This window comes from Mobula hypostoma, chromosome 8 (genome assembly GCF_963921235.1).
Source record: "Mobula hypostoma chromosome 8, sMobHyp1.1, whole genome shotgun sequence".
NCBI lineage: Eukaryota > Metazoa > Chordata > Chondrichthyes > Myliobatiformes > Myliobatidae > Mobula > Mobula hypostoma.
In genome coordinates this window covers 24,627,264-24,652,701 of record NC_086104.1, presented here as the reverse complement: position 1 = coordinate 24,652,701, position 25,438 = coordinate 24,627,264, and positions in this window count along the sequence as shown.

Genomic DNA, 25,438 nt, shown 5'->3' with positions numbered 1-25,438 from the left:
TTATGAACTTATGCATTAGGAAGGTACAGAAAGCACCACATATCCCTAGACTGTGGTATCAAACAGATTCAATTCTAATTTAAATTAGTTTATTACTCCAGCATGCAATGAATTTTATTGCTTGCTCAGGGTAAACAGTGTGCATGGTAATGATAAATACAACAATAAATACAGTGATAAATACCAAACATCGGAATGGGGCGAAAAATAGTAGTTCAAACTGAGTTCGTGCAAAAAATTTGTCAAAGTAAAATAACATTGAAGGTAGAATTAAGGTACTTCTAGATTTAAAGTGTTTGAGCTTTGAATTTTAACTTATAATTTCTAGTATTTGGTTCTAGTGCATTGTTATTCCTCTTCTTCATTATGCATAAACATCTATTCAATTTAATTATGCACATTGTTCTTAGAATAGACAAAGCAATGAGCTAAGAAACTTCAGAATATTCATCTTCAACATGGAGTTGAATGTCCTTGAGAAGCAATTCAACCATGAACTGACTTGTTGCCACCTATTCCAGATTAAATTGATGCTGTCTATAAATTATCAGCAATATTTTCATGAATGGAATTAACCAATTAAAATTGATCTACTGTGTTTTATGAAAGGTGACCACATTAAGAACTGGAGCTGTTTTCCAGGTGACTTTGGCTCTTTCAGAGTATCATCTGATCCATTCAGTTGAGACTAATCTGAAGTATTATTTTTACAAGGCTTGAAACCTTTCATCTGTGAAAGAAATGTTAGCAGATTCCTCAAAGAGATGGATGAGTCACAAGGCTTAATTACAGACTTCCAATTCAATTAATCCTCCAGGCAGTATGTACCTCTGAGCCGAGTGACTATACATTGGCAATACAATCAAAGAATAACGTTTCTCACAATGGTGTACTTTCTGTGTTAGTTAAGCCTTCACCTCTTCAAATACAGTAATAAATATTCCTTACTAGAGACAGTGGGATTATGTGTTTTTATTTCAAGACATTTGGGTATCATTTCGAAGCATGAGTTTCAAGAGCAATATACAGTATCTAATTGTACTTTTACTTTTGTTTTTTATTCCAGTACAAATATTCATCAGCACTTCACATCTTTCAGGAAAAGCCCAAGGTCCTAACATAAAACAGAGTGTTGGCAATTCGTTCTTTCTCAGCCTCAGCCTCTTCGCTGTTTGTTACCACCTTTTAAAAAGGAGTTTGCATGCTTAGCAGCTCTCTTGCAGTAGAAAAAGCAAGAAGTAGCTGCCAAATTTATCTGCAAGAGTTTCAGAGCTAAAAATTCTAATGCATGGTACATACAGGTGCTGCAAGACGGAATTGTACCTGAAATTTGGTTGTAAATATATTTGGGAAACACCTCGTGCCACACGTGCTTTAGGAAGTTGCAATAAGGTCCTAAATATATGATATGGAGTTTTGTATAGAATGTGTTGCCCATGTTTGGTGATTTCAGTTGGGGTGCAACATATGATTGTATCTTTAATCATTGTAACCTAAGTACCGTGCTTCCAAGATTTTACCAAGATGTATCATGCACCACAAGGGGAAATAAAACCTTAGATCATGTCTACACAAATGTGGCTGACGCTTACAGAGCGACTACCCTCCCCCACCTGGGACAGTCCGACCATCTTTCATTGTTTCTGCTTCCCAAGTATAGCCCGGTCATTAAACGTGTGAAACCCACAATGAAGACAATTAAGATCTGGCTGGAGGTGCTGACTCTGCTCTTCAGCACCAATTCCAGCACACAGACTGGAGCATGTTTGCTGCCCATGTCACCACAGACTCTCAGATTAACATTGATTTATACACCAACTCTGTCCTTGAGCACATCAACAAGTGTGTAGATAGAGTGACATCACAAAAATGAATAAAAGTTTTCCCCAATCAGAAACCATGGATGAACAGAGAAGTTCGCCTCCTGCTCAAAGCCAGAGATTTAGCCTTCCGGTCTGGAGACCGGGAGGCTTACAGCTCAGCCAGAGCCAACCTGAGGAGGGGAATCTCTCAGACTAAACACATATACAAACAGAGCATCCAGGAGCATTTCAACTCCTCGGACCCCCAGCGCATGTGGCGTGGCATACAGGTCATTACAGACTTCAAACCACCTAGAACTGTGCCTCCTTCCAGCTCTGCTTCCCTCCCTGATGAGCTCAATTACTCCTAGGCTCACTTTAACAGAGGGAACAAGGAGGTCACCCTCAAAGCCGATCTCCCACCTGGTGAACGGCCTTTCTCACTTTCCACCTCTGATGTTTGTGCCACCCTGAGCAGGGTGAATGTACCGAAGGCAGCTGGTCCAGATGGAATACCTGGCAGTGTGCTCAGAGTCGGTGCAGAGCAGTTGGCCGGGGTCTTCACGGACATTTTTAATCTGTCCCTGGCCCAGGCAGTTGTCCCCACAAGCTTCAAGATCGCCACCATCGTGCCAGTGCCGAAGCATTCCACTGCCACGGGCCTGAATGACTTCCGTCCAGTTGCACTCACCCCCATCATTGCAAAGCGCTTTGAGAGACTGATTCTATCACATCTGAAATTCTGTCTGCCCACTACGCTGGACCCCCATCAACTTGCTTATCGCACCAACAGGTCAACAGAGGACGCCATCTCCACGGCACTTCACTCTGCCCTGACCCACCTGGACAGCCCCAACTCTTACGTCAGAATGCTGTTCATTGACTTTAGCTCGGCATTCAATACTGTGATCCCCTCCAAGCTGATCGCCAAACTTCGCCAGCTTGGTATCAGCTCATCCCTCTGCAATTGGACCTTGGACTTTCTGACTAACAGAATCCAATCAGTTAAATTAGATAACCTCTCCTCCTCCATTCTCACCCTGAACACCGGCGTGCCTCAAGGCTGTGTGCTGAGCCCTCTTCTGTACTCCCTTTTCACCTTTCACTGCATTCCTGTACATGGTTCTAACTCCATAATCAAGTTCGCAGATGACACCACAGTAGTTGGCCTGATCAGAGGGGATGACGATACGGCCTACAGGGACGAGGTCCAGCACTTGGCCGCGTGGTGTGCTGTCAACAACCTGGCCCTTAACACCCAGAAGACCAAGGAAATCATTGTGGACTTCAGGCATGCTAGGAGCCACAATCACATCTCCATCTACATCAATGGAGCTGTAGTTGAGCAGGTATCAAGCTTCAAATTCCTTGGTGTCCACATTTCCAAGGATCTCACCTGGTCCCTGAACTCCTCCATCCTGATCAAAAAGGCGCAACAGCACCTTTATTTCCTGCGGAGCATCAGGAAAGCTCACCTCTGTCCCAGGACACTGACGGACTTTTACCGCTGTACCATTGAGAGCAGACTCACCAACTGCATCTCAGTGTGGTATGGCAATTGTCCCGTATCGGATCGCAAAGCACTCCAGCGTGTGGTGAAAACTTCCCAGCAGATTATGGGTACCCAATTGCCCACCATTGAGAACATCTACCATAAACACTGCCTGAGCAGGGCGAAAAGCATTATCAAGGATGCATCTCACCCTACCATGGACTTTTTACATGGGTCCCTGATAATGGATGCTGCTTTTCTGCGACAACACTTCATGTAGATATGCTCAGTAGTGGAGAGGGCTTGACTCATGATGGACTGGGCTGTATCTACCTCTTTTTGTGGGATTTTCTATTCAAGGACAGTGTTTCCATACCAGACTGTGATGCAGCCCGTCAATATACACTCCACCACACATCTATGGAAGTTATAGGGTCTGTTACAATCAGACACTGGAATCTGCCAGTGAAGGCATGAATTTACTTCTCCTGGATTCACACAAGTTTGATGTTTTTCTCTTCTGCAGGGTTGGCAGCAGATTCAACATCATAATTCCTACTTCAGACATCCCCCTCTGTTGGACTTTGGAGGCACATGGCATCAGTATCCACAAAGCCCCCACCACTCAAGGCTGGATCCACTCCAAAGTAGACCTATCTTAACTGGCCAGATTAAGATTGATCCTTGTCTATTTTACTGCCTGCTCAAATGCCTCTTAAATGTAGTTATTGTATCTGATTCCACTACCTCCTTGGAAGCACGTTCCAGATATCAACCACTCCCTGTGCAAAAACGCTGCTCTGACATGTGTTCCTTCTGCAAAGCTGCTGAACAATCTCCATCCCTTTACCGGTAGCTAACTCACTGCCATTGCACACCCTGGATCACTGTCATTTCTATTGTATGTCTCATTTTAGGTCAAACTGTCACAAATATTCAGGAATAGTACTCAACTGAGTTCTTGGCACTTGGAAAAAATCACAATCATTTAGCAAGAACATTATGTACAAAACAAATCTCAGATTAAGTTCAATTGGCACAGTCATGAACCTCAACTGAAAAGATGCGACCTTCAGGAGAATGAAAAATTCTCCATAATTACTCATAAGACTTCAATGCAAACAGGTAAAAGTGGGTGAATTTGCAAGATTCTGGAATAAACTGTTTTAATCCATGTTTTCTGCATGCAAACATCCAAATAAGGAAAGAGTGTTATAATGTTGGAGGTGCTGTCTTTTGAATAGGACCTTTAACCATAATATAGTTCTCTCACAGGTGGTTGTTAATGATGCCATGGTATCACTCTGAAGGAAAATTGGTGAATTACATGCAATATCATGACTAATATTGTGATGGATATTCACTGACCTGGGCTCAAAAGGCTTATTGCTGACCTCAGGTTTCTAACACAGCAGTACGGCCCTTCCAAAGGGTCAGAGTAATTTGTGACAAAAGTTAAACTTCTATCCAATATTACTTACTCCGCTTCTTGCTGTAAGCAATGCACAGTCTTCAGTTCTTAAAGCAAGTTGCAAGCAATAATCAGTCTGTAAATAAAAGGACACCTTTGCAACAAACAGCACTACCTACATGAAACCAAACGGCTACAGCAAAATAGTTCCATCAAGGAAGGTTCTAGAACAGACACAGTTTGTCGCTTAGCACATCAAACATCATCACGGTTGTGATCAATCAGTAGTCTTATGAAGAGACTCCTAGTAGAGGATGGTAAGGACCCAAGTGCTGGAGTATCCAGGACTAGGATCAAGACCCAATATGGGACTGAGATGAGGACAGAATTCTGAACTGTAAGATAGATCAGAATCTAAAGTCGAGCTGATGATTCAGCACCAGCTCTCAGTTCAGGTGCTCTTTAAATATTAAAATCCTGGCACCAAAACACGGCCACCAATTAGCCGGGGGTGGACCTGAATCTTTAAAGGGGCTGTGCCAGCCATCCATACTCTGGAGAGTTGGGGCGGCCAATCCCTGGAAGCTGGCATGGTGGGGTATGTATCGTTACAGGACCCCCCTCCCCTACGGCAAGGCTACTGGTGGCCCTGGCCGCTCAGAGTGAAGTTGATGGTTGTCCTGGACGAAAGCCAGATCCAAGGTGTCACTTTCAGGAACCCAGCACCATTCCGCGGGTCTAAACCATTCCCAGTCCACAAGAACTGCTGAATACCTTGAACAGTTTATGGATCTAGAATTCTTTATGGTGAAAACCTGTTCCCCATCAACAAATCTGGGTGGCGGTGGGGCTAAATGACTGGTACTCACAGGTTTCAGTCTGGATATATGGAAGGAGGGATTGATCTCAAGGGGCTTAAGTGGAGCTGCAAGGTGTAAGCAACCAAGTTCATTCTCATAAGAACCTTGAAGGGTCCATTGAACTTGGGTGCCAGTTTTCCAGACTCCACCCAGAGAAATCCTGAGTAGAAAGCCAGACATCTTGTCCAGGCTGCAAAGCTGGTCCCTGTCTTCTCTTGTGATTGCCCTTCAGTTCAGCCTCACGGATGTAGGTCAACAAAATCTCCCTCTCCATTTCTCCTTGCAGCATCAAACGAGATCTTTGGCAGCAGGAACCCCAGCCTCGGCCTCCTGCTCAGGGAAGAGTGGTGGAGAATACCTAAACTGGCTTTCAACCAGAGACATTCCATATGCAGAACACTGTAGCATGTTGTGGGCAATTTCTGCCCACATCAAATAGTCGCACCACTCATCTGGTTTCTCTGAGGCCAGACATCTCAGGGCTTGCTCCATATCTTGGTTCATTTGCTCTGTCTGACCATTGGACTATGGGTGAAATCCAGACGAAAGGCTCGCTGTAGCCCTGATCAGCGTACAGAAAGCCCTCCAAAAATGTGATGCATATTGTGGACCACAATCCAACACAAAGTCCACTGGAAATCCATGGATCCCAAAAACCTGATGAAGGACAAACTTCACTGTTGACGGTAGTTTATCCAATGCAATGAATTTGCAGGCTTTCGAGAAGATATCCACAATCACCATGATGATGGCCCTCCCCTTGGAAGGTGGAAGACCCGTGACAAAGTCCATGGAGATTTGCACCCATTGTCTGTCTGGAACAGGTAGAGGGTGAAGGAGCCCCCAAGGTTGGGTGAAGGGCACCTTGTTCTGGGCACACATCTCGCATGCCTGCGTATATTGCTGGACCTCTTTAGGCATTCTAGGGCACCAGTATCTCCTCTCAATGAATTTGAGGGTTCTAGCAACCCCTGGGTAAGTAGTTGAACAGACCACCAAGTGGACCGTTCCCGGGAATCTCCCCTTACACCTGGGCCTTGTGACAAATGTGTCAATTCCCCAGTGAATGGGCACTATCAAATTAGCTTGGGGCAAAATGAAGTTAGGCTGTTCCTTTCTTTCAGGTTCTTCAAACTGATGAGACAAGGCACTCATTTTTTCATTCTTTGACCCTGTTTGGTAGGTCAGAACAAAATTGAACCAGTTAAAGAAAAGAGACCACCTGTCGTGCCTGGAATTCAGTCTTTTGGCCTCCTGAGTATAAGCCAGGTTCCTGTGGTCTGCCCCCAGCAAGCCAGTGACGCCATTTCTCCAATGCAAACTTGATCACGAGCAGCTCTCTATTTCTGAGATCATGGTTCACCTCTGCCGGGGATAGCCACCTGGAGAAGAATGCACATGGGTGCAGTTTATTGTCCAAAGGTATCCATTGAGGCAAAACTGAACCCACACTGACATCCAAGGCATCCACCTCCATGACGAAATGAAGGTCCAGCGAAGTGAGACTAAAATAGGAGCTATTGTGAACTGTTGTTTGAGTTCTGTAAAAACAGCCTCTGCTTCGGTAGTCCAAGCAAAAGGGCCCATGGATCTTTTAGTTAGCACTGTTAGTAGAGCCACACTGAGCTGAAGTTCCTGATGAATCTTCCGTCAAAGCTTGCGAATCCCAGGAATCGTTAGACTTGTTTCACACTGAATGGTTGTGGCCAGTCTCTGACTGCCTGCATCCTAGTAGGGTCCATCTTGAGCATGCCATTAGAGATGATAAAACCCAAAAACTGTGGTTACGTGAAATATGGGTTTCTCGAGTTTGATATAAAGTCCATGATCTAAAAGTCTCCTTAAGATACCTCTGATATGAACAGCATTCTCCTCCATGGACTTTAAAAAATTAAGATGTCACCCAAGCAGACAAAGCCATACTTATGGAGAGCATCATGGAGCATGTGATTTACAAAGGCCTGGAAAACTGCTAGTGCATTAGCAAGGTCAAAGGGCATGATCAGGTACTCAAATTGCCCTGTCATTGTGCTGAATTCTGTCTTCCACTCATTCCCCTCCTTTATGCAGACCGGATTGTACGCACTCCGCAAGTCTAGCTTCGAGAATACTCTTGCCTCTTGGAGAGCCTCAAATGCAGTGTTCATGAGTGGAAGGGGGTAACAATTCTTGGCCATTTTGTGACTCAGCCTCTTTAATCAATACATGGCTGCACGCATCCATCCTTTTTCTGTACAAAGTAGAAGCTTGTACTGGCTGGTGAGGTGGAGGGCCAAATAAATCCCATTGCAAGAGGCTCTTTTAGTCCTCCTCCATACCTTTCTCCTAGCCTGAGAGTGCATATAATCGACCCCGTGGAGGACAAGCACTAGGCAGTAGATCAATTGCATAGTCATAGGGTCCGTTCGGTGCAAGAGTCAAGGCCTTTCCCTTGCTGATAACCTCTTCCAAATCCTTGTAGATGGAGGAGATTTCAACTAGTTTGTGTGTTGCAACTACCCGCAAACATCCCTCCAAGGCTCCTTAGATAGTAGGGGTCATTCAACAGACCTCAGAGTCTCCTCCATAGATTCACTATAGTCTCTTGTTGAAACAGAGTCCAAATTGGAGATCTTATCTGACTCCAGAGACTTGACCAAATCAGAGTCCAAATCTTCATCAGTATCCTCAGACAATGGCAACAAGGTGCTACGAACAGTCTTTTTTTCCTCCTGGGACTAGGCTCCAAGGGTTTATGTTTTGGAGCATTTCCGTTAGACAGGACCTGGTACTTGGTTCCCTTCGGCTTGGCTGCTAGGCCTCCAGAATTCTTGGTGAACGGCTTGGAGGGTTTCTTGCCTTGCTCTTGAACTAGAGACCCTTTCTGTTCAGTGCCAGAACATCTCCAACTAGACAGGGTCAGGACTCACATAGAACTATTTAATGGAGCCAGCTTATCTGCCCTTGGAGGCAGTATTGGGTCTGCCAAAGGTTTCAGGTTATTCTGAGCAAAAACCTACCTCCTTGTCGGCCGCTGGTCTCGGGAGAGTCTTGGAGTCGGTACACCAAACTGAAAACTTTCCTGCTTGCAAAAACTTGACCATACAATGGCTCTCCCTCCCTCCCAGTTCACGGAAGGATTATGCTTTAACAATTAAGGGTGCCCGAGGATGAAGGCTATATGAGGAGAATCTATGATATGAATACATATGTTCCCAACATGTTCCCTACCCTCCCCTCATTCGCAAAACTGACCCAGACCCAAGAGGATAACAATCCAGGCAGTTGTAGTCATGTGCCGGCTCAACTTCCACAAAGGTATGTTGAGCCAACAGGCTGTCTCAAGTCCAGGAAATTACCAGCTGCCCCAGAGTCCACAAAGGCATTCATCTCTCGCCAGTACTTTCCCCAGGAGATCTCTGCCTTCAGCATGACACCACGGTTGGGAGTAGCGGCTGTTACTGTCACAGTCCTCCTAACACTGGGTGGTTTCAGTGGTTTTCATGATGGCTGCAGCTTCGGACATTCAGCCCACATGACCTGCTTTCCCACAGTAATAGCAGCAACCTCGACTCTGATGCTGGGGCCACTCATCAGGGGAGAGTCTTGTGCAGCCGATTTGCAATGAGTCAAAAGGAGATGGGCTGGTCATCGTCTGAGGTCAGGAAGTGGAACTGTGACGTGTTGAGGCCAGACTTGGGCTCGCCCACTTCGACTTCTTGAGATTGTCCTACTGAGGCAGATGGACTGATCAACCAGAGCGTCTACGTCCTCTACCGGCTCTCCCGAGACAAGGGCATACTTTAATTCACCTCAGAGTCCATGGCAGTACAGAGTGGCCAACGCAGCCCCTTTCCCACCACACTCCTCAGCCAGACCCAGAAACTCAACAGCGTTGTTGACTGCTGGCTGGCTGCCTTGACGCACCTACATCAGACGGTCCGAGGATCTGTTTGCTCTGGCGGGATGATGGAACTTCCTCTTCACGGCATTCATGAATTCCTCCAAATCAGAGCAAATCTCCAACCTCTGCTCCAAATGCATGGTGCCCAGGCCAGGAGAGAGATCATGAAGGTGCTCCATAGGAAACCGGGACATCTGGAGTACAAACACCAATGAACACTGAGTGAGGAAGCTGCGGCAAGAACCTGAGTCACCACCGAATCTTTCCAGGGTCGGAAGATGGACTGACTCTGCGGTGTGACCAACAGCCTCATCCAAGCAACTCTGGCTTCTTCCTTCCGACAGTTGGCGCATGGCGACCTGAAGGTCGTGTATCTCTAGGCTCTGTCTAGAAATTTTCTCACGATGGCTGGCTACCTCTGGGTCTATGTGAGGCTCAATTGTACTGTAGCGAAAGATCTAGGTGAGGATGAACATAAGAAATAGGAGCAGGAGTAGGCCATCTGGCCTGTAGAAACCTGCTCTATCATTCAATAAGATCGTGGCTGATCTGGCCATAGACTCATCTCCATCTACCTGCCTTTTCCCCATAACCCTTAATTCCCCTCCACTGCTTCATTGGTCAGAGAATTCCACAGATTCACCACTCTCTGGGAAAAGAGAGTGGTGAATCTCCATCCTAAATCTACTCCCCTGAACCTTGAGGCTATGTTCCCAAGATGATAAGGACCCAAGTGCTAGAGTCTAGAATCGAGACACGATACGAGACTGAGACAAGGACGGGGTTCTAAACTAGATGCTAGATTATAATCCAAAGTAGAGCTGATGATTGAGCAGTGAACCTCAATTCACCGGCCCCATCAGAGGGACAAGATCATCAGTGACTTTCTGTGGGCTGCAGATAACTGTTCCAGATTTCCTCTCAAATATACTCTTGAATTACTTTCACTGCAATCTGCGGCATGTGAGTTTCCTCTTAACAATGGACCTTGGAGATACATCAATGATCTTCAGATCCCATGATCGATGAAAGGACACTGAGCAGTTAGGTGTGGAACTTTTCAGGGTCATCACCATGGCTGGAAGCACGGAAGAAGAGGAATAAGGCCTCCTCTACCCAACAGTATGCAGTTTCTGGAGAATAAAATAGATGATCTAAGGGCAAGGCAGTTGAGGCAGATCTCAATTGTTTTCTGTGCCGAGACTTGGCTATCAGTGGACATGCCGGATGTAGCAGTCAGACTAGAAGGATTAACGATTTTCAGGATGGATTGAACTGCAATCTCTGGGAAGGAATAGGGTGGCAGTGTGTGAATTTTTGTCAATTTACTTTGGTGTACGTGGTGACTATGTCAAACTCATGTTCCCCTGACCTATCGATCAAATGCAGACCATTCTATTTGCCTCGGAGTTCTCATCTGTGACCCTGACTGCAGTTTATATACCACCAGTGGCCGACTATAAGAAAGCACTCACAACATTGCACAATGTCATCTGCAGACAAGAAAATGCCCATCCCAACGCACTTCAAATTATAGTCAATGACTTCAAACTAGCTGTTTTGAAGAAGACCCTGCCCAATTATCAATAGCATACGACCTGTAGCAGAAAAAGTCCCAACATATGAGACCACTGCTGCACTATGATGAGGAATGCCTATCATTCCTTAACAAAATTGCATTTTGGAAAATCAGACCATTTGGCTGTCCACCTACTACACACAGAGCCTAAAAAAACAAGTTTCTGGAGATTAGGAAGCTAAAAGGTGGTTGCGGGAGACAGAGGAACAATTACTGGATTTCTTTGAGTCAGTAGACTGGGCCAAGTTCAAGCACTCATCTGAGGATCTGATTGACTACACCAGGACTGTAACAGACTTTATTAAAACAGCCGTAGATGACTGTGTCCCCACGAAATGGTTCAGAATTCGCTTAGGGACAGATCAGAGGCATTCAAGTCAGGAGATCAAGAATGCTACAAAAGGTTTAGGTATGATCTCTAGAAAGCTACCTCATGAGCAAAGAAGAGATTCCAGACTAGAGTGGAACCAACAAGGGATGCTTGACCTCTGTGACAGGGTTTGAATGCCATAACTTCCTACAAAGTTAAATCAAGTGACGTGGGGGATAGTGGAGCTTTGTTTCCAGATGAGCTCAATGCCGTCTTTGCTCACTTTGACCATCAGAACCTGGAGGAACCATCGCGCACCCCCATATCTCCTGATGATCCTTTGGTTTCAGTATCTGAACCACTCAGTCAAATTTTCAATCTCCCTCCTGTATGCTGATTCATCACACAACAGCTGTGTTATCAGCAAACGTGTATGGTGTTGGAGCTGTACATAGCCACACAATCAGAGGTGTACAGTGAGTAGAGCAGGGAGCTAAGCACACATACCTGTGGTGTACCTGTTCTGATGGTGCAGGCTGCCTTCAAGAGGGTGAATCCAAGGAAAGCATCCATTCTGAATGGAGTACCCGGCTGAGTACGGAAGACCTGCGCTGACCAACTGTCTGGTGCATTCATGTATATCTTCAGTCTCTTGCTTCAGCACTGTGTGGTACCCCCTTACTTCAAGCAGGCTTCAACTATACCAGTGCCCAAGAAGAAGATGGTAACCTTCCTCAATGACTATCGCCCAGTGGCACTGATGTATATCCACAGTCATGAAGTCTTTTGAGAGGTTGGTGTTGAAACGTATCAGCTCCTGTCCAAGTATGGAATTGGATCCACCCCAATTTGTCTAACTGAGCAATTGGTCCACAGTAGATGCCATCTCATTGGCTCTTCACACAACCCTGGAACATCTGGATAGCAAAGAAGCATACATAAGGATGCTCTTTATTAGAACCATAGAAACATAGAAAACCTACAGCACAATACAGGCCCTTCGGCCCACAAAGCTGTGCCGAACATGTCCTTACCTTAGAACTACCTAGGCTTACCTATAGCCTCTATTTTTCTAAGCTCCATGTACCTATCCAGGAGTCTCTTAAAAGACCCTCTCGTTTCCACCTCCACCACCGTTGCCGGCAGCCCATTCCATGCACTCACCACTCTCTGCATAAAAAATCTTACCCCTAACATCTACTCTGTACCTACTTACAAGCACCTTAAAATTATGCCCTCTTGTGCTAGCCATTTCAGCTCTGGGACAAAGCCTCTGACTATCCACACGATCAATGCCTCTCATTATCTCGTACACCTCTATCAGTCACCTCTCATTCTCCATTGCTCCAAGGAGAAAAGGCCCAGTTTGCGCAACCTATTCTCATAAGGCATGCTCTCCAATTCAGGCAACATCCTTGTAAATCTCCCCTGCACCCTTTCTACGGTTTCCACGTCCTTCCTGTAGTAAAGCGACCACAACTGAGCACAGTACTCCAAGTGGGATCTAACCAGGGTCCTATGTAGCTGCAACATTACCTCTCGGCTCATAAACTCAATCCCATGGTTGATGAAGGCCAATGCACCATATGCCTTCTTAACCACAGAGTCAACCTGCGTAGCAGCTTTGAGTGGCCTATGGATTTGGACCAAAGCTAAGACCAAGAGCTACTTTCTTTTCCCGTTATCAACACATTGATTTGGGAGGGGTGTGACAAATACTAAACTCCTGAAATGTTAAGTGTGTGTCTTCAGGCTCCTGTACCTCCTTCTTGATGATAATAATGAGAAGAGGGCATGTCCTGGGTTTTGGGGGTCCTTAATGATGGTGCCACCTTTCTGAGGCATTGCATTTTGAAGGTGTCTTGGATGCTGGGGAATCTACTGCCAGTGATGAAGTTAGCTGAGTTTACAACTTCCTGCAGCTTTTCTGATCCTGTGGACCGGCCCCTTTATACCGTAAGGTGATGCAACCAGCTGGAATGCTCCCCAAAATCCATCTGTAGAAATTTGCAAGTGTCTTTGGTGTCATAACGATTCTTCAGTCCTGATGAATGGTCCTGGCCTAAAATATTGGCCATTTACTCTTTTCCATAGATGCTGCCTGGGCTGTAGAGTTCCCCCAGATTTTTAGGTGTGTTGCTCCAAAAGTCAGTTCCAAATTCAGTTCATGGGAGGAAAAGCCAGTCGATGCCTTCAGAAGATCACAGCCTTCCCTCCTCAGTGTTTCTAACATGACCACACAAAAGAAAGAGGCAGATGGAAAGCTGGCATAAAAGATAAAATGATAATAAACTTGGAAAACTCTTCATGAACAAAAAGACAAAGATTAGTTGGTTCATGGACTTCTGCAACTATATATGGACTTCTCGATTCTGGTCCGACTGCGCCATCACAGCACTTACTGTTAATTACCTGAGAGGGTCCCCACAATCGTCACTGCACAAAAGGGAAATGAATGTACCACTGTAAACACCATTTCTCAAGAGTGAGTCACCAGGGGTTCCATTTGGTCTGTGCAGCCTGTTCTGATTATTCATTACTCTGGAGAAATGAAAAAAAAATCTTCCAACAGACTATCTCATATGAGGCTCCATGACTTTAAATTTCTCAGTGATCTCAGCTTGATGCCTTTATAGCTCATTTCCTTATGCCTCCCTTCATTAAAATATTTATACCCAATTATTTTCATTCTGCTTTTCCCCATAGTGCCACTCCTCCTCTGGAGCGCTATAAGTAAATAAAATCCGAAATCATTATTACTTTCATTTTCTAAATTGTCCCCGAACTGGACAAGAGTTGCCATACGGCTTGACTGTAACTAACTTAATCATACAATCATACTCAAAATGATTTCTCAAATAGGCAACCAATCCCACATTTTTAAACAGTGTTTCAGACATAGAGATAAAACTACACCAATTGGTGAAGCTGTTTTTCATTACTTTTCACATCTTTCATTCAAAACAATGCATAAGAATACTGGCGGTTATATATGCTACTATACTTAATTTACCAGTCAACATAAAATGCATAAAAACAATCTTAAAAGTAAATGTATTCAAGTTATTATTGAAAACATTCAACAAGATTTGCACTCCCATGTGGGAATCTTTCTCAGCCAGCCTCCATGTCACTGGTGATTAATTTCCAGTCAAATATCAGATCTAAATAATAAGATAACATGATTAAAAAGATCTCCAGAAGGAAAAGATAAACTTGGCTAAAAATAAAGGAGAATTAAAAAAATATATATATTATTTACATATCCTTTGTACCTAGACTCTTGATGGCCTTTCTTGATCTGCTAATTAGTCGCTATAGCAAAATCAGAAGTGACAGCAATCCGCCTGCTTCTCAGAAATATTTCTACTTTCTGGGACAATTCATAGAAACATAGAAACATAGAAAATAAGTGCAGGAGTAGGCCATTCGGCCCTTCGAGCCTGCACCGCCATTTATTATGATCATGGCTGATCATCCAACTCAGAACCTCGCCCCAGCCTTCCCTCCTAACCGCTGACCCCCGTAGCCACAAGGGCCATATCTAACTCCCTCTTAAATATAGCCAATGAACTGGCCTCAACAGTTTCCTGTGGCAGTGAATTCCACAGATTCACCACTCTCTGTGTGAAGAAGTTTTTCCTAATCTCGGTCCTAAAAGGCTTCCCCTCTATCGTCAAAATGTGGCCCCTCGTTCTGGACTTCCCCAACATCGGGAACAATCTTCCTGCATCTAGCCTGTCCAATCCCTTTAGGATCTTATACGTTTCAATCAGATCCCCCCTCAATCTTCTAAATTCCAACGAGTACAAGCCCAGTTCATCCAGTCTTTCTTCATATGAAAGTCCTGCCATCCCAGGAATCAATCTGGTGAACCTTCTTTGTACTCCCTCTATGGAAAAGATGTCTTTCCTCAGATTAGGGGACCAAAACTGCACAGAATACTCCAGGTGTGATCTCACCAAGGCCTTGTACAACTGCAGTACTACCTCCCTGCTCCTGTACTCGAATCCTCTCGCTATAAATGCCAGCATACCATTCGCCTTTTTCACCGCCTGCTGTACCTGCATGCCCACTTTCAATGACTGGTGTATAATGACACCCAGGTCTCGTTGCACCTCTCCTTTTCCTAATCGGCCACCATTCAGATAATAATCTGTTTTCCTATTTTTGCCACCAAAGTGGATAACTTCACATTTATCCACATTAAATTGCATCTGCCATGAATTTGCCCACTCACCCAACCTATCCAAGTCACCCTGTATCCTCTTAGCATCCTCCTCACTGCTAACACTGCCGCCTAGCTTCGTGTCATCCGCAAACTTGGAGATGCTGCATTTAATTCCCTCATCCAAGTCATTAATATATATTGTAAACAACTGGGGTCCCAGCACTGAGCCTTGCGGTACCCCACTAGTCACTGCCTGCCATTCTGAAAAGGTCCCGTTTATTCCCACTCTTTGCTTCCTGTCTGCTAACCAATTCTCCACCCACACCACTACCTTACCCCCAATACCGTGTGCTTTAAGTTTGCACACTAATCTCCTGTGTGGGACCTTGTCAAAAGCCTTTTGAAAATCCAAATATACCACATCCACCGGTTCTCCCCTATCCACTCTACCAGTTACATCCTCAAAAAATTCTATGAGATTCGTCAGACATGATTTTCCTTTCACAAGTCCATGCTGACTTTGTCCGATCATTTCACCGCTTTCCAAATGTGCTGTTATCACATCCTTGATAACTGACTCCAGCAGTTTCCCCATCACCGACGTTAGGCTAACCGGTCTATAATTCCCTGGTTTCTCTGGAATTCCCCGGTTTCTCTGGAATTCACTGGAACAATGAACAAAGACTTGACTAAATATTTGATAAGAGGGATAGTAGCCTAAGACCAGCTTTCAAAGTCTAACCGCACATCCCCATCGTGAGAGGTGGAAATGGGTAAGACCAGCTCTGATACAATGGATTGCAGAAACACTGATGAACTCCAACCATACCATCGACTTTGTGAGACAATGAAGACGGGAGGTCATCAATGTCCTCAGCTCCATTCCACATAGACTGAATTTAATTTTCTCTCCTCAGTCACCTTTCAGGCTATTTTCATTCTTCTGGTTCACCTTCTTCTATTTGCCTATGGCTGTCATCTATGTTCATTTTAACTGGCAAGTGAAATCAGGGCAGAAAGCAGATGGAGCAGCATTAAAACAAACTTATTCTACCTCGATGAATTCATGTTAGCAATAATTTCCAAGAGCAGTTGTGCTCATCACAAAATTGGACCAGGCACTGAGTTCTATCAACCACACAAATGTGACTGACTCTTTTCCAAAAATTGGATATGTGCCTAATTCAGTCACAGAGAGCCATAGAGTCCTGGAATACAGGAAAGGCCCCTTTGGCTCGACAAGTCTATGCTGACCAAGATTCCCATCTAAGCTAGTTCCATTTGCCTATGATTAGTGAATATCCCTCTAAATCATTCGTATTATATATCTGTGGCGGAATGATAAAGATATAAGAACGTAAGAAATAAGCCAGCTGGCCCATCCAGCCAGCTCTGCCTTCAATAAGATTATGGCTGAACTGGCCATGGACTCATCTCCACCTACCTGCCTTCTCCCCATAACCCTTAATTCCCCTACAATGCAAAAATCTATCCAACCTTGTCTTAAATATATTTACTGAGGTAGCCTCCACTGCTGCATTGGGCAGAGAATTCCACAGATTCACTGTTCTAAGAAAAGCAATTCCTCCTCATCTCCATCCAAAATCTACTCCCCTGAATCTTGAGGCTATGAATGATGGCACTAATCAGGTAATGCCCATTTTCATGCATGAATACAAAAAGAAAATGGAGCTTAAAACAAATCCTGATGGGCTTGTGGAACCTCTCATTTGAAATAGGACATCCTGGGACCGTTTACTATAACGAGGAAGTTCAAAGAACCTCTCACTCCAAGTACAACTTACTATAATGAGGAGCAACTTATGCTGGCTGGTTCATTTCTAGTTCTTTAATCAGGTACTTTGATGACATTAGAAGAGGAGCCTGAGCATTTTTATCACTGACTGCAGCTGCTCAAACAACCACAACTGACAGTGAGTGTTGCACACACAAATACTGGAGGAACTCAGCAGGTCAGGCAGCATCTATGGTGAGGAATAAAGTGTCAATATTTCAGGCTGACACCCTCCATCAGGACTAGAAAGGAAGGGGCGAGAACTTTCTTGGCCAGAAACATAAACTCTTTATTCATTTGCATAGAAGCTGCCTCATCTGTTGAGTTCCTCCAGCATTGTGTGTGTGTGTTTCCCTGGATTTCCAACAGCTGCAGAATCTCTTGTATCTATAACAACAAGTGTTATTGTTACCAACACTAAGCACTCTATTGTTGTGTTCCATTAATGGAGGAATCAATATAAAGAAAACTAGCCTCTCAAGCAGTTTTGGATTTTGAGGCAAAAGACTATAATACGTCTATTGGCAAGGAGCTTTATACCTCAGATCCTTCAGAGACAGCACCCTCTACTCAGATCTCGCTGATGAATCATGCACTTATTGGCTCAGATTTTCCAAGACTGAGTATATGTAAATGTGAAGGCATTCTTTTTTCTTTTTCAATATTTTTATTGATATTTTACATAAAAGAATACAGAGTATGGTAGGATATATAATATATATCAAATACAATATATTGGAATCACAAATATAGTCCCATTGCCCCATATCCATATAAATTAAATTTAAACATAATATTGAAAAGAGATAACTTTGTTATACAAAAAAAATCTAAACCAACTAACAGAGCCTGAAAGGAGGAATGAAAAAATAAGCCCTTCCAATGGCTGAAAAGACGTAAATGATCACATTTACGAACATGTGTTTCTTGTAAAAAAATAATTGAGAAATTCAATTTCTTAATATAATAAACATCTTATTAGGCTTCACAGGATGGTTTAATCCTTTCACATGAAAACTAAGTAAATTAATAGTATGGTCCATTTTAAATATTACTTAAAAAGAGGTTAGAATAAAAACTGCTGGGATCTATATTAAATCCAAACAATGAGCTTTAAGATAAAGTAACCAAGCAACAAATGAAGCTAAGAGAACCAAACAGCTGATAGAAAAGAAGAAACTCACCCCCACCCTCCGCCCAAAGAGAGAAACTTGACCAAAGGGCAGTCGACAGCTAAACCTACCAACATTACCCTCCCAAAACAATCTACTGGCTGAGCTCCAAAAAATTTTCAAGACTAACTGCATTCCAGCAAGACACAACAAAAAATAGAGCAAAATTAAAATTATTTTTAAAAATCTCACGAAAAAATATAGTATAAAATATTAAAAAGAACAAAGAAAATTCAGAACATATTAACTTGGAAAGTATTAACTCAATGAAAACTTACTGATGTTAATTTTCTAAGCAAAGAAATAAAAGTCCAAAAAAAATTAGATATGAAGGTTTATCAAAAGTAAAAAATAAACAATTGTTCATAAAAGAAAGTAATAAACAGTTAGATTGCTGATTCCAAAAAAAGGATCCATCACGCAGACGCAACATAGATTTATGTAGGGAATTATTGAACAGTTAAACTTCTGATACTGATTTGGAAATTAAAAAATCCTGCACTGCTAGATTCGAACGGAATCATTTCTGAGAGCCATTTTTCAAAATGATTCTAAGACGAGTGGGGTAACGAAGAGAGGGGTTAAAACCTTTATCATACAATTCCAACATAACCTATTTAAACTTGAAGAGTTCATTCAACACCTCGGGTGAAAAACCCTCCACAATTCTGATCTTCTGGCCTTCATAATCAATCATACCTTTCCAACGAGATTCACCAATTAAAAGTTCCTTTGTTTGAAACTCGTGAAGACAAATTATTATTGAACGGGGTCATTCTCCTGGAGGAGGTCTTGGTACTGGCGATCTATGAGCTTGGTCTATTTTAGGTGGAGATTTTAAAATATTCGGAAATAAGTTAGCCAAAAGGTTTGCAAAAAATTCCAAAGGCTGATTGCCTTCCATTAACTCTTTGAAGCCCAGAATTCATAAATTATTTCTTCTGCTTCATTTTTATAATTCAATAATCTTCTGTCTTAATTTTTCTTTAACGTTTGACTGTTTATCACAGATCTTTTCCAGGTTATCAATCTTTGCATCCAACATCGTCAAAGTGTCTTCATTCTTTTTTATCCGTTTATTGTGGTCACTTAAAGTTTTTTGAATAGAATCCAATTTTACATCCATTCGTTTAAATTCAGTGCTGAGTTGCTGGAATTTCTGCTGGAACTCCTCCGAAAGTTCATCTTTATGTTTCCAAAGTGTCTCCATAATAGATCAAAGTTATAGGAAGGTCCTCTTCTTTTTTAATAGCTTTGGCACCCCTCATTGTAAAACAATATTGCGTTTAAAAGTAAGTTTTCAAAACAAGTTGGAAACAGTAAATTAAGTAGAGTAGGAGCAACTATAAAAATGCTGCTACTCCATTGACAGCCAGTAGGTTCCTGTTGTGAAGATATTTAAACATATTCCCAGGCCTGGATTGCTCTCCCTGTAGAGGTCAAGATCATGCTTAACCTCCTCTCCACAGGATCATCTCCCTTGCTGACTCTCACTGCAGCATCACAGGGCTCTGTTATCTTCGCATCGTACATGTAGAAATCATTTCATCAACCTTGATCTCAGGATGGAGAATGGCATCTCGGATACCGCATTTTGCTGTGAATGTGGCTTGCCAGGATGACAGGCAGCCATTGTCTGCACTCGTGAGATCATGAAAGTGTCAGTTAATACCTGGGATCTCTCTAAATGTATTTCTTTGGTCATAAGGCTGTGGCTGGGAATGGACCCAAGTGCAAGACACAGACACTGAAGGACGAGGGACAGGACTAGGGTACAGGGTGAGAGCAAAGACATGGACACGAAAACCAGGAACCAGGAACGGGACTGGACAAGAGAGCTAGGAGCCTGGGCTTGGACTCCGAGGCAGAGACTGGACAAGCACCCAGTACCTAGGTCTTGCCTCTGGCTCGGACCCCAGAACTAGGCAAGGACGAGGCTTGGCAGGCAGGCAGGACGAGGCTGGAGTCTTTAGGCTTGAGGCTAGAGGCTAGAGACGAGGCTTGGCAGGAGGTAGGAGGCTGGGGTCTTCAGGCTTGAGGCTAGAGACTTGAGGCGAGGCTTGGCTCCTCCAAGGCAGGGCGTGGATCACCACCCGACGGAGGCAAGGGACAGAAAGGGACAGAACCAATTGCAGGTAACCGCAAGATGACCTGGCTTACCTGGGCGGAGGCAAGGGACAGGAAGGGAGCTAGGTACAGGTTGGCTCCAGGACAAGACTGCAGGTGAGACAAGGCAAGAGTTACCAGCAAGACAAGGCAAGGCTTCAGGCAAAGTAAGGTGAGACGAGAACTTCAAGCGAGGCGGGAGTTACTGGCAAGACAAGGCAGGGCTTCAGGCAAGGAAACAGAAGGCAGAGCAAGGGATACAAGGAGTAAGGACAAGAACAATCCAGCAGCCACGCCCTGGTCTCTGTAGGTATTTATGTAGCCAGCCCCAACAGGCATCAGCTGCCTTAATTAGTGCTTAACAGGAACAGAAACAGGGTAGACAGGAAAACCTGGAGCAAGGGTTGATGCACCGGACCGTGAACCAGAATACGGACTTCATGGACCGGACCATGACATCCTTATTGTATGTTCCGAAAAATTTGCTTTTGATATTGTCGTTCTTCTAGGAAGTATGCAGCGATCCTTTCATTTTGCAGGAGTTGGCACTGCTGACCTTATTCGGTGGATGGCACTTCCCCAAAAGACCACCCTCTGTTTACACAGCTGCTATTGGAAGTGTGCTGAGTACACCTACGACGAGAGCCAACAGAGTGACAGGATGACAATGGAGTGTATCACAGGCCTCCACAAGGTGAGATTATAGGACCTCCATGCAGTACAAGTCAGGGAGGACTGGAAGCATCATCATCATCTGCTGCATATTGCACAACCCTGCCAATGAAAGGGTACAGCAGCTGTTGAGGGAGCTCCTGGGCTTGACAGCCATGAACTAAGCCTGAGAGCTGCAAGATGGGAAGTAAGAAACTGGTCACCAGGAGGATGTCCTTGCCAAATATCTTCAACTCAAGCTCCCATCCATGGTAAGGAAGTAGGTATTTACATAAAAGGCTCTCGAATACAGAAACACCCCTCATAATGGGCCCGCTAAGTCATACCCTCCATTGAACACCAGCTCTTCATCTACATTGAAACATAGAAACATAGAAAACCTACAGCACAATACAGGCCCTTCGGCCCACAAAGTTGTGCCGAACATGTCCCTTCCTTAGAAATTACTTGGGTTACCCATAATCCTCTATTTTTCTAAGTTCCATGTACTTATCCAAAAGTCTCTGAAAAGACCCTTTCGTATCCGCCACCACCACCATTGCCGGCAGCCCATTCTACGCACTCACCACTCTCTGTGTAAAAAAGTTACCTACTTCTAAGCACCTTAAATCTGTGCCCTCTTGTGGCAGGTATTTCAGCCCTGGGAAAAAGCCTCTGACTATCCACATGATCAATGGTTCTCATCATCTTTTACACCTCTGTCAGGTCACCTCTCATCCTTCCGTTGCTCCAAGGAGAAAAGGCCCAGTTCACTCAACCTGTCTTCATAAGGCATGCTCCCCAGTCCAGGAAACATCCTTGTAAATCTCCTCTGCACCCTTTCTATGGATTCCACATCCTCCCTGTAGTGATGTGACCAGAACTGACCACAGTACTCCAAGTGGGGTCTGACCACGATCCTATATAGCTGCAACATTACCTCTCGGCTCCTAAATTCAATTCAACGATTGATGAAAGCCAATCCATCATACACCTTCTTAACTACAGAGTCAACCTGCGCAGCTGCTTTGAGAGTCCTATGGACTCAGACCCCAAGATCCCTTTGATCCTCCACACTGCCTAGAGTCTTAGCATTAATATTATATTCTGCCATCATATTTGACCTACCAAAATGAACCAGTTCACACTTATCTGGGTTGAACTCCAACTGCCACTTCTCAGCCCAGCTTTGCATCCTATCAATGTCCCGCTGTAACCTCTGACAGCCCTCCACACTATCCACAACACCCCAACCTTTGTGTCATCAGCAAACTTACTAACCCATCCCTCCACTTCCTCATCCAGGTCATTTATAAAAATCACGAAGAGTTAAGGGTCCCAGAACAGATCCCTGAGGCACTCCACTGGTGACCGACCTCCATGCAGAATATGACCCATCTACAACCACTCATTGCCTTCTGTGGGTAAGCCAGTTCTGGCCCCACAAAGCAATGTCCCCTTGGATCCAAAACCTCCTGGCTTTCTCAATAAGCCTTGCATGGGGTACCTTATCAAATGCCTTGCTGAAATCCATATACTCTATATCTACTGCTCTACCTTCATCAATGACCTGTGTTAATTGCGGAAAGGAAGTAGTATGTGTGTGAGGCTGGTTTTCTGTGCTCGGTGTCAGATGTGGGAGGTCCTGGAGACTCCCAGCCTCCCGGACGGCCATATCTGCATCCGATGTATGGAGCTGCACATCCTAAGGGACCGAGTTAGGGAACTGGAGCTGCAGCTCGATGATCTTCATCTGGTCAGGGAGAGTGAGGAGGTGATAGAGAGGAGCTATAGGCGGGTGGTCATGCCGGGGCCACAGGAGACAGACAAGTGGGTTACAGTCAGGAGGGGGAAAGGGAAGAGTCAGGTACTAGAGAGTACCCCTGTGGCTGTACCCCTTGACAATAAGTACTCCTGTTTGAATACTGTTGGCGGGGACAGCCTACCTGGGGGAAAACAACAGTGGCCTTGCCTCTGGCACAGAGTCCGGCCCTGTGACTCAGAAGGGTAGGGAAAGGAAGAGGAGGGCAGCAGTGATAGGGGACTCTATAGTTAGGGGGGCAGACAGGCGATTCTGTGGACACAGGAAAGAAACGCGGATGGTAGTTTGCTTCCTAGGTGCCAGGGTCCGGGATGTTTCAGATCGCTTCCACGATATCCTGAAGTGGGAGGGAGAACAGCCAGAGGTCGTGGTACATATTGGTACCAATGACATAGGTAGAAGAAGGGAAGAAGTCCTGAAAACAGACTACAGGGAGTTAGGAAGGAAGTTGAGAAGCAGGACTGCAAAGGTAGTCATCTTGGGATTACTGCCTGTGCCACACGATAGTGAGTATAGGAATAGAATGAAGTGGAGGATAAATGCGTGGCTGAAGGATTGGAGCAGGAGGAAGGGACCAGATTTCTGGATCATTAGGACCTCTTTTGGAGCAGGTGTGACCTGTAAGAAAAGAACGGGTTGCACTTAAATCCCGGGGGACCAATATCCTGGTGGTGAGGTTTGCTCAGGCTACTCGGGAGAGTTTAAACCAGAATTGTTGGGGGTTGGGAACCAAACTGAAGAGACTGGGGAAGAGGCTGTTGGCTGTCAAATAGAGAAAGCTTGGGAACAGTGTGTGAGGGAGGATAGGCGGTAATAGAGAAGGGAGACACTCAGACCGATGGTTTGAGATGTGTCTATTTTAATGCAAGGAGTATTGTCAATACAGCCGATGAACTTCGAGCGTGGATCAGTACTTGGAGCTATGATGTGGTGGCCATTACAGAGACTTGGATGGCTCAGGGACAGGAATGGTTACTTCAAGTGCCGGGTTTTAGATGTTTCAGAAAGGACAGGGAGGGAGGCAAAAGAGGTGGGGGCGTGGCACTGTTGATCAGAGATAGTGTCACAGCTGCAGAAAAGGTGGACGTCATGGAGGGATTATCTACGGCGTCTCTGTGGGTGGAGGTTAGGAACAGGAAGGGGTCAATAACTCTGTTGGGTGTTTTTTATAGGCCGCCCAATAGTAACAATGATATTGAGGAGCAGATAGGGAAACAGATCCTGGAAAGATGTAATAATAACAGAGTTGTCGTGGTGGGGGATTTTAATTTCCTAAATATCGATTGGCATCTCCCTAGTGTGAGGGGTTTAGATGGGGTGGAGTTTGTTAGGTGTGTTCAGGAAGGTTTCTTGACACAATATGTAGATAAGCCTACAAGAGGAGAGGCTGTACTTGATTTGGTATTGGGAAATGAACCTGGTCAGGTGTCAGATCTCTCAGTGGGAGAGCATTTTGGAGATAGTGATTACAATTCTATCTCCTTTACCATAGCACTGGAGGGGGATAGGAACAGGTAAGTTAGAAAAGCGTTTAATTGGAGTAAGGGGAATTATGAGACTATCAGGCAGGAAATTGGAGGCTTAAATTGGAAACAGATGTTCTCAGGGAAATGTATGGAAGAAATGTAGCAAATATTCAGGGGATGTTTGTGTGGAGTTCTGCATAGGTACATTCCAATGAGACAGGGAAGTTATGGTAGGGTACAGGAACCGTGGTGTACAAAGGCTGTAGTAAATCTAGTCAAGAAGAAAAGCTTACAAAAGGTTCAGAGAGCTAGGTAATGTTAGTGATCTAGAAGACTTTAAGGCTAACAGGAAGGAGTTTTAAAAGGAAATTACGAGAGCCAGAAAGGGCCATGAGAAGGCCTTGGTGGGCAGGATTAAGTAAAACCTCAAGGCCTTTTACAAGTATGTGAAGAGCAAGAGGATAAGACGTGAAAGAATTGGAACTATCAAGTGTGTCAGTGGGAAAGCGTGTATGGAACCAGAGGAAATAGCAGAGGTACTTAATGAATACTTTACCCTCAATGATGAAAGCTGCTTAATTGAAGCCCATTGCCTTTTGGAGATGTCATAGATGGTGCTCAAAGCAAAGTTATTATCAAAGTACGTATATCTTTCCATGTTCTATTGTTCTATTAATTCTCTTGTCAGTGTTAACAGGAAAAAAAAATAGAATTTTATGATAAAGAACATTATGGATTCTGATTAACTGGGACATGTCAGGACCAGTATACTTTGGCCCAATTAGGTGGCTGTCCCAAATAGCCAAAGTTTCATGGAAATAATTAAAAAGGTAAAAAAAAGACAAACTAACATTTAACTGAGTAACAAATGATGTTACTCAGTTAGCCATAATGTATTTGAATGTAAAACACTAAGGG